Source organism: Myxocyprinus asiaticus, chromosome 39 (assembly GCF_019703515.2).
Source record: "Myxocyprinus asiaticus isolate MX2 ecotype Aquarium Trade chromosome 39, UBuf_Myxa_2, whole genome shotgun sequence".
Taxonomy (NCBI): domain Eukaryota; kingdom Metazoa; phylum Chordata; class Actinopteri; order Cypriniformes; family Catostomidae; genus Myxocyprinus; species Myxocyprinus asiaticus.
Window position 1 is genome coordinate 38,442,101 of NC_059382.1, and position 10,003 is coordinate 38,452,103.

Below are 10,003 nucleotides of genomic sequence, written 5' to 3' on the forward strand. Positions count from 1 at the left end.
ACATAGGTTTCTAACCCCTTAATGAATGCTTTATACTGTATGAATCCACTTTACATTAAGGTACATTCTCATTGGTTACTAATGTTGAATAAGTGTTAGTTAGCATTTATAACATGTGAAGTAGAATTGCTCACCATTTGGCAAGTATTACGAAAGTCTCCCTTTTTAGTCATGTTGTTATAACCACATATCAATTATTCATAATACCTTTGGAAATGAATTATTAGTCATTACTGAACCTCTTTATAAACGCTTAACAAAAGGGACCATTAATGTAAAGTGATGCCAAAGATTGTTCCGGCTTTGTATTCTGCAACATTGTCTTATGTTGGGAAATGGACAGGGCTATTTACTTAACAATTCAGATATGAGGCAATTTACTGGAACTTTCTAATGACACCATCTTGTGCTACAAAAGTCCTATTTTCTCTTATACTGCACTAAACATAATGACATCCAAGACTCCACCTTCCATCTTCTTAGCAGTATAAAGAAGGTAGAAACTGTCTCTCTCTCTCTCTCTCTCTCTCTCTCTTCCTTTTTCTCTTTCACCATCTCTTCATTTAAGCAAATATCCAAGTGTGGGGCAGCTCCAGTATCGGAGCTAATCTTCTTCTGCTGTGTCTTGGACTCGAAACACCACAGTCTGAATCTGCAGACAACCACACAGTGCCAATGGCTTCAGCCAGCCTGGAGATCCTAGGGATGATCCTGACCGTGGCAGGCTGGCTGGGTATCATGGTCGCCTGCCGCTTGCCCATGTGGCAGGTAGCGGCGTACGTAGGCCAGAATATTGTAATCACGCAGATCATTTGGGAAGGTTTGTGGATGAGCTGCGTGGTGCAAAGCACAGGACAGATGCACTGCCGAGTCTATGACTCCATGCTGGGGCTTCCGGATGACCTGCAAGCTGCCCGTGCTCTCACCGTCGTGAGTACGCTACTCGGCGTAGTGGGCATGGCGCAAAGTGCATCTCGGATCGAGTGAGCAAACCCCGCATCAAGATGGCAGCTGGTGGGATGTTCATAATGTGTGGGCTGCTGTTATTAGTGGCCATCTGTTGGACAGCCAATGGCATCACCCTGGATTTTCACAACCCGCTCATGGAGGAGATGCAAAAGAGGGAGTTCGGGAACTCGTTATACTTTGGATGGGGTGCATCCTGCCTGTTGATCCTAGGGGGTGCTATTCTGTCTTGTTCCTGCTCCTCAAAATCACAGAACAATGCAGTACCTACACGAGCGGACTACTCAGGGGTCAAATCCATCTCTGTGAATGGATATGACAGAAGAGACTATGTTTGAGGGTGCTGAATCTTTACACATTTAGGACCTTGAGAGTAAAGCCAACACATCTGCTAAATGAAGGCAACAAGTATTAATCTATCAATAACACATTGACAATTGATGCTGGATTTTGATAAAAAAAAAATTTAAACTTTTTTTTTTTCAGCAAAAATATCGAAACATCCTTTAAACAAGATACATTTTCTTTAGAAGATAATAAGCCTAATTGTCAGAGAATATAATGTTAATTCAAATTTTGTCTTATTGTCCAATAATAATGTCTAAACATTCTTAAGCAAAATTACAAAATATATTAAGTCTTGTTTTCAGAGAATTCTAACAGATTTTAGTGGGGTTTTTGCTTAAAAAAAGAAATACCAATTTGCCAATGGGGTAGGAAAACAAGATTTTTTCCATTTGATTAATATTTTTCCCATACCCCATTGGCAAATAGGTTTTTCTTGGTATAGACAAACGTTACTAAATTTGGTAAGATTTCTCTGAAAACAAGACAAAATACAGTATCTTGAGTCAATTTACTTCTTAAGTAAATTGATCTTGTTTTAATAATGTTCAGATATTTTTACTGGAAAATAAAGGACAAATATATATATATATATTGCAGTATTTGCATTACTTACTAAAAAAATAAATAAAAATAAAATCCAATAGGATTATCGTGTTTAAAGTCTGTTTTGATAATTCTACTGGAAAAAAAGAAACATAAATACCGATTAAGAAAGCAATTGTTTGTAGTGTACCAATATGGCCAACATTAGAATAGCATTATCATATATTTGCACATGTATGTATTAATTAATGTTGCATGAATCACTATGTTAGCAACCAAGAAATGTAAATACTTTCATATTTTGATCTAATACTTGCATAATCGAGACATTAGATGAACCATCTGTAGCTTTTTGAATCACTGAAGTAGTGATCATATAAATACTGACTTTCTTCTCAAATTCCAGAATTTATGTGATTAATCAAAGGTTAAGTATTTGTAATAAACTCCCCAAAAATGTCCAACTGTGCCCTATACTTTTTATGAATAAAATAATTTATTAAAAAACATGTTGAAACATTTATTTGTATATTAGCAAGAATGAACTGCTTTGTTTTGTGACTTAGTGTTTCCTCCAAAAGAAGTTTGCTGGTGGGATCAAAAATGTAATAATTACACCTGAAAGTAATTTACTTATTAGCTGACATTTATATATAAAGCCTTTCAATTAATGTTTTTCTTTTCTTCAAATCTGTATAGACTAACATTAAAACAATTTTGATCTGTAGAAACAAAGATACTAAGAAAACTGAGGAACTATATTTAAAGTTAGCAGCAAAGTGCACTTTATCATTATTTGTAATCAGCCCTGCTTTTAAAGGTCTGCCACACATATAAATGCAACCCAGTCTCATGAAAATGTTTACATATTTTACGAGTTGGCTATTTCGTATGATTTCATACGTGTTCATTCGTATAAATTTGCACGATTTCATCACGTGCAAATGCTTAATGTCTAAAGCGGAAGTAAGCACAAGTTTTGCGCACGAGACATTAAGGACATGCTTATTCATATTATGCCCTTACCCAAACCCCTTATCTAAACCTAACTGATCAGTAGAGTGTGTAAACATGTCCAGTGATGTCATTGGTTGTAGTGAAATTCGTAGGAATTCGTACGAGTGCAGTGGTACGATATCATACAAATTAGCCAAATTTAGTTGTATGAATCCTTACGAATTCGCCATGAGAGTGTGTAGTATAAATGATACTCTCCATGTCGGCACAGATGTGAATGGACACAATGTACTGGTTGTTCTAGTAAATAGGTCTGTACCTCTTTGTGCCCAATTCTTGATTCAGGAGAGCGTAACTGAGACTGTCATGAGTGAAGCTAAAATCACATACCGGCCGCCTCTATAATTACATGCTGTAACTCTTTCTCAAAGCATTCAGTGATTAGGAACATATGTAAAGCTCTAGCGGGTCAACACACTGATCTATTTTTGTCAGGCACTCATTAACTATTAACTTTCAAAGTACTTTTAGAATAAAACGAATTCAGTCAATGGCATTTTGAGAAAGTTTCAAGATGTTACAACAATGAATGAGTTTGAATGAATTATTGTTTGCTGTGACAAAACAAAATCTTTCTGCCTGGGTTCTGGCGGGTTCTGATCACCCTGTCGGTGTTTACTTTGTAATGACTGTGCATTGTCCCATTTATTACATGGCTTCTTTCCAAATAAATCAATAAATAAATGGACATGAAATAGTGATTTGAAATTATTATTTTTGCAGAGAGTGATAAACTAGCACAGTCATGCATTGTAGAAAATCGGTTGCCTGCATGGGAGAACAGTCAGTTATGCATTTTAGTTTGTTTATGGTCAATCCAGCTTACAGCAGTATTCCAGAGCACCATTTCATACAGCTTCTTAATGTGCAAGCATAATAAAAATCATATTAAAGGTCATTAATGCATCAGTTAATAGAAATGTTATGAATGGTGAACCTTTAAAAGAAGCAACATATTTTTGCCTGCTCTACTTTTGATATTTGCATAAAGCAACTTTGAATACAAATAAATAAGTATAATAAATACAGGTAATTTTTACAATTTGGTGCTTTTTAGGTCCCCAGTACAAGTTCTGGTGTTTATAATGATTATTTTAATTTCAAAACTATTAGAATTTTAATAGGCTTGTTTTAAAAGAGATGACTGATAACATTACACACTGTCATGGACCTAAAAGACAAACTTTACATAACTGAATTCATTGCACTAATGTGATTTCCTCATGTCCCCACAGCTGCAGGTCACATTTTTCCTTGCAATGAAGTGTTTAGTATTCCATTCTTTTATGTATTCGTTTGTGGTAACAGTGTAATTTTAACACTGATAGTGGAGGTTTGTTGTGTATCTCTTGACTGTTATGTCATGATATTGTGACCTTTAATTGAAGATGTTTTGAAATTACGACACACACACTGGAGCCGACATCAGCTATTCAGCAAGATAATATTGGAGTTATCTGAAGTGTGTAAATCTTTTGTTTTATTTTATGTTTTCTTTTATTTTGTGATATTATTCATATGTGGTCAAGCATAACATACCCACTCTGTTATGGAAACATATAGGGAAATTAATGTAATTTTTAAATTTCAATGTATTTATGTAAACAAAATTAGGGCCCTATTTTAAGGGCACTAGCTCTAAGCGCAGCGCTATGCTTTAAGTCATACGTGCAGTCAATGGGCATGGTCTTGAAGTTTTGGTATTTTCGTGCAAGCATGCACTAAGTCTAGGCACAAGTGTGTCTGGCGAAATCGCCCATACAATGCGCTAATGGGCCAAGTGCAATTTAATTCTGAGGTTCTTCTCCGGTTATTAAACCATCTGCGTCCCATTATATAGTCCATTCCCTGTCAAGCACCAGCAATATATATACACAGACAGCACATTCACAAGAAGAATTTGAACTATTTTCTAAAATTAATTAGAAGAACAAAAAATATGGACATGCTCCTTTTATATGCTTAGAAAATGTTATTCTTGTCAGGATTTTGATGTACGTGTTAAATTATAGGGAATGTAAGTATTATTCATTATTTTCACCTACTGACACACAAATCATGAATTCGACACCCTCTTCACTGGGTTTTGATTTTGACAAATTAAATTAATTATTTGAAAAATGAAAAAAAATTAAACCAAAAATATTTCTAAATTCAAATTACAATTCAAACGAAACAAAAATATAAACAAAATAACAAAATATTTAAAAAAAATGAATATACCAAATCCAAATCTTTTCTTCAACTGGCCCCTTTTGCAATGACTTAAAAACAGTGTGATTATAGTTAACGAAAACTAAAACGAAAAAGAACTAAAATAATTTTCATTAACTAAAAGAAAAATAATAACTGAAATTATTGGAAAAAACTAAAACTTAAGTAAAATACTTTTACATAACTCCAAATCTAACTAAAATAAAATAAAAATGATTTCAAATTCATTTTAGTTTCAGTTTTTGATATACTAGGGTGAATATGGGTAAAGTGGGATATTTTTGGAAATTTTACTTTTCTTGACACTTTGAATTATGATCCAAATGCCACATAACCTAACATTATACCTTTGAAGAAAGCATAGGACGTCTTCTACCTTAGTCAAAAGCAAAAACGAAGAAATATTCAATACTGAGTAGTAGAACCTTTGAAGACCCTCTTTTGAACAAATCCCAGACTTTTTTAAGCAGTACTGGTAAATTGGGACAGAGGAAAATGATTCTCTAGAAAATATCTACAAAGTATTTGGAATAAATGTTTATATTTCTTACACACTTTCACATCATAATATTAAGTTAACTTTTACTTTTTTTATAACCTTAAGATTGACCTCAAATTTCTGTCATTTTCTTGACCATAGCTTTTCCCACCAGTAGTCATGAAATGAGCTCTATCACACATCCTAAAGTGAAATCATCAATTTAAAATCTCAAAAAGATAAAGGGATAGTTGACCTAAAAATTAAAAGTCTCATCATTTACTCACCCTCATGCATCCCAGATGCGTATGACTTTCTTTCTCCTGCAGAACACAAATGAAGATTTTTAGAAGAATATTTCAGCTCTGTAGGTCCATACAATACAAGTCAACAGGGTCAAAAACTTTGAAGATCCAAAAACCATATAAAGGCAGCAAAAAGTAATCCATATGTGGTTTAATCCATGTCTTCAGAAGTGATCTAATCTGTTTTGGGTGAGAACAGACCAAAATGTAACTCCTTTTTCACTGTACATCTTGCAGTTGCAGTCTACAGGAATGATCATGGTTTCAAGCTTGATTACACTTACTAGTAGAGTTCACAGAACGCTAGATGGTGCTGGGAAATATAATCGAGCTTGAAATCATGATTGCCAAGGATACAGCAGATGTCGAGATTTACTGTAAAAAAGGACTTAAATATTGATCTGTTTCTTACCACACCTATCATTTCGCTTCTGAAGACATGGATTAACCCACTGAAGTCTTCTGGATAACTTTTATGCCATCTTGATGTGCTTTTCGGAGCTTCAAAGTTCTGGCCCCTGTTGACTTGTATTGTATGGACCAACAGAGCTGAAATATTCTTCATAAAATATTCGTTTTGTGTTCAGCAGAAGAAAGAAAGTCTTACACATCTGGGATGACATGAGTGTGAGTAAATGATGAGAGAATTGTCATTTTTGGGTGAACTATCCTTTTATTTGTTTACTCCCCAAATATTAGTTTAGTAATGATTTATAATCATTTAAGGAAATACATATGGATACAATGGGGATCAAGTTTAAATGTCCTTTGTCACTTTACCCATATTCACCCTATATTATAAAATTTGCAACATTGACAATCCAAATTAAACATGAACATACCACTAGATAGAGGTAACACAAGAATGCCCTGAGAAATAACAGTAAATGATGTTAGACTTGAAAAATACTAAAAATACTCAAATTAAAAGCTAAACTGAAACAGAGAAAATGAAAACAAAACTAAAACTAACAGACACACTGTAAAAACTAATGAAAACTAAACTAAATTGTAATGACAAATTGAATATAAAATACAAATAAAAATTAAATAAAAAATCCAAAACTATAATAACCCTGCTTAAAAATCACTATGACAACAGGTGGGAAAATACCAATATAAATTAGATCATAAATACAATTGTATATATAAACATAATAATAATAAGTAAGGAATAATTGACGACGGACCATTGAATTGTTGAAAAATAATGCACAACTGAGGTGGTAATACGGTCACGACCATTGCACCTCAGGTGTGCATTATTTTTCAACAATTTAACGGGCCGGAGTCAATTATTCCGCTTATACCACGGTTACCACACCTTAAGACATCGTTCAGGGTTTTATCTCAAGACATTTCTGGTTTTGTCCCTAAAACACTCTTATGAAAGGAACTACTTTCTTCTGCCACAGATTCAGCATCCTGCTTTAATTCAGTCTGAGCCTTCGTTGCTAATTCGAAAACATCACGTTAGAACTAGCAATGGAGGATTGCGCTGCTTTACTCGAGGACTTACTGGAGTAATGAGGTAGTGCCTTTGTGCCTGTGGGTGTGAGTTTGTGTGTAAGTTTGTATTTGAGGGATCGAAAGAGAGGAACTCAGAAAATGAGTCATCAGAATAAGTTTATAAATATGTAAGCTGGAAATCATTCACAGACCATGTAGTGGCTATTTAACCCACTGAATGTCCACCCTGTTATTTTCCACCCTGATTATTAACAGGGAGGACATCTAAATCATGATTGCCAAGGATACAGTCGATGCCGAGATTACCTGTAAAAAAGGACTTAAATATTGATCTGTTTCTCACTCACACCTATCATATCACTTCTGAAGACATGGATTAAACCACTAAAGTCTTATGGATTACTTTTATGCCATCTTGATGTGCTTTTTGTTGACTTGTATTGTATGGACCAACGGAGCTGAAATGTTCTTCATAAAATGATCGTTTTGTGTTCAGCAGAAGAAAGAAAGTCATACACATCTGGGATGACATGAGGGTGAGTAAATGATGAGAGAATCTCATCTAAATTTCTTTCAGTCATTTAGCTTTACCTTGTTAAAATCTTTAACATGTCCCTTTAATAATGAATCATAAGTATACTTGTAAAACTGTTTCCTTTTTTTAAAGTTTCAGAACCGAAAAAGCACAAAATTGTAGGAATGACCCATACCTATTTCACTTCCTAAATAATGTACCAGCAAAATAAACACTACAAAGGTTAATGCAAGGTCACCAGGCATACCTATGCATGACTAACGAGTCCAGTGTGTGTGTGTGTGTGTGTGTGTGTGTGTATAGATTAGAGTGAGTGTAATGTTGTATGGCCTTGAGAAACCATGGACTCCTGATAGCAGCTAATGACAAACTGTCAGGCATCACTAATTCTGTCTTTGTTGACTTCACTGGCTCCTTCTCAAGTGAAACCAAGAATCAGCTTTTTTTAAATTGATTTCACATGAATGTCTTCTTGTTGTATACAAACAGCTGAATGTAATGCACTGGGAAATATTTTTCATCTATATGTTACAACAGCATCTTTGTCTTCATCCGTTTTACTCGATTTTATGAATTTTCAGAGTTTCAACAGAATTTTCTTCATCACTAATTCTATTCAAAATGCAGATTGTTGAATTGGCACTACTTTATTTTGACATAAAAGGAAACAAGTAAACTTTTAGTTTTTCATTTTAAAGGGTTTATTTTACAGTCCGTAAAAGTGCGCCAAAAGAGAGTGAAATGGTGTCATAATCAGATGAGGTTTTTAAGTTGAATGTTAGATGGAGGTTTTAATGAGTCAAATGTACCTCCCTCACCTAAAACTTTAACCTAAACCTAACCAATAGTGATGTAAGAGCAAATGAGAGGTGAACAAAACAGACATCCTTGCCGTAAACCAAGCAAATGCGACATGAAAAGCACATTTTCTAAAGCAACCACGTCATCTTGTGTCACTTCTATGACACATTTGTTTCACTTTTAGCATATTTGGCTGGGCTCAAAGCTTGGTCTCCGAGTCCAAAGTCCAACACTCTATCAGGTGAGCTACAGCGGAAGCTGTTGAATATTTGTGTAAATGTAGGTGGAGCTGTAATACAAGTGTAACATTTTTTAATAAAAGTGTTTTGATATCATAACATAGCAGTGTTTGAGTAATAAGAGCTTTCTTTATAAAATCATAAACAGCCATAGCACCTGTGTTTTGTGTGAAAGTGAATAAAACGCACAGTTGTTGCAGCGCCTCTAGTGTTCATTTCACCAGGAAACTGCGGCAAAACAGAACGAGGCACATAAAACTCTGTTTGCAAAAATGTAGCTATAGTAACATTCATTCTCCTTTGCATCGCAAGTGCAACGCTATATCAGTTGAGCTACCGTCCAACCAAAGTTGGGTGTAATCTAATTACAAAGTAATTAACCACAGTAATCAAATTACTTTTTCTGAGTATCTTACCCAACTCTGCACGCAACTTAATCACATTGAAACAAGCATGTAAACATAGCTGCTTTTGTAATGCAAATGTTAAAATGTATTTACTTGCAAGTCATGTATAGTAAAAGTGTTTAGATTTCATAATATAGCATTATGTGAGGAACAGTATGAAAAGTATGTGTTTCTGAACTGATAATCTGTCGCAGAACTCGTGATTTGTGTGAAGTAAATAAAAGTAATTGTTGTTGTAGCACCTCTAGTGTTCATTTCACCAGGAAACAGCTGAGATGCAGCACAAAATCATAATTTCACAAAAATGTAGGTATAGCTATGTGATTCTGTGAGACCACGTTGTACATTTACTTACAAGCATGCATTTCTTTCATCTTCTGCCATTGGAATCTTTGTTCAAATGTTTAAACTTCTGGTGGTCTTTTCAGTTATCCTTTAACCAGTTTCTGTGGGCTCTGGTTATCTATCCACCACTTGATCTTGGAGTGGGAAATACTATGTGAAGAGAGCTAAATCATTAAACGGACTCGTTTCCATGCCAAGGTTAAACTCACTTAAAATTCGGCAAAGTTTAGCCAATCCCCGAGACATTTTCCCAACATGACTCCACCTACATCTTTATAGGTTATTATAAAGCATTGAACCCTTGTGCTGAGAGCTTTTCTTTGGTGTATGGAACC

The 10,003-nt window shown here is 34.6% G+C and overlaps 1 pseudogene; it reads left to right on the plus strand.

Moving 5' to 3' along the window:
• The first annotated feature begins 635 nt into the window (after positions 1-635).
• On the plus strand, positions 636-1,364 carry LOC127429523 (claudin-9-like; annotated as a pseudogene).
• Positions 1,365-10,003: the final 8,639 nt, after the last annotated feature.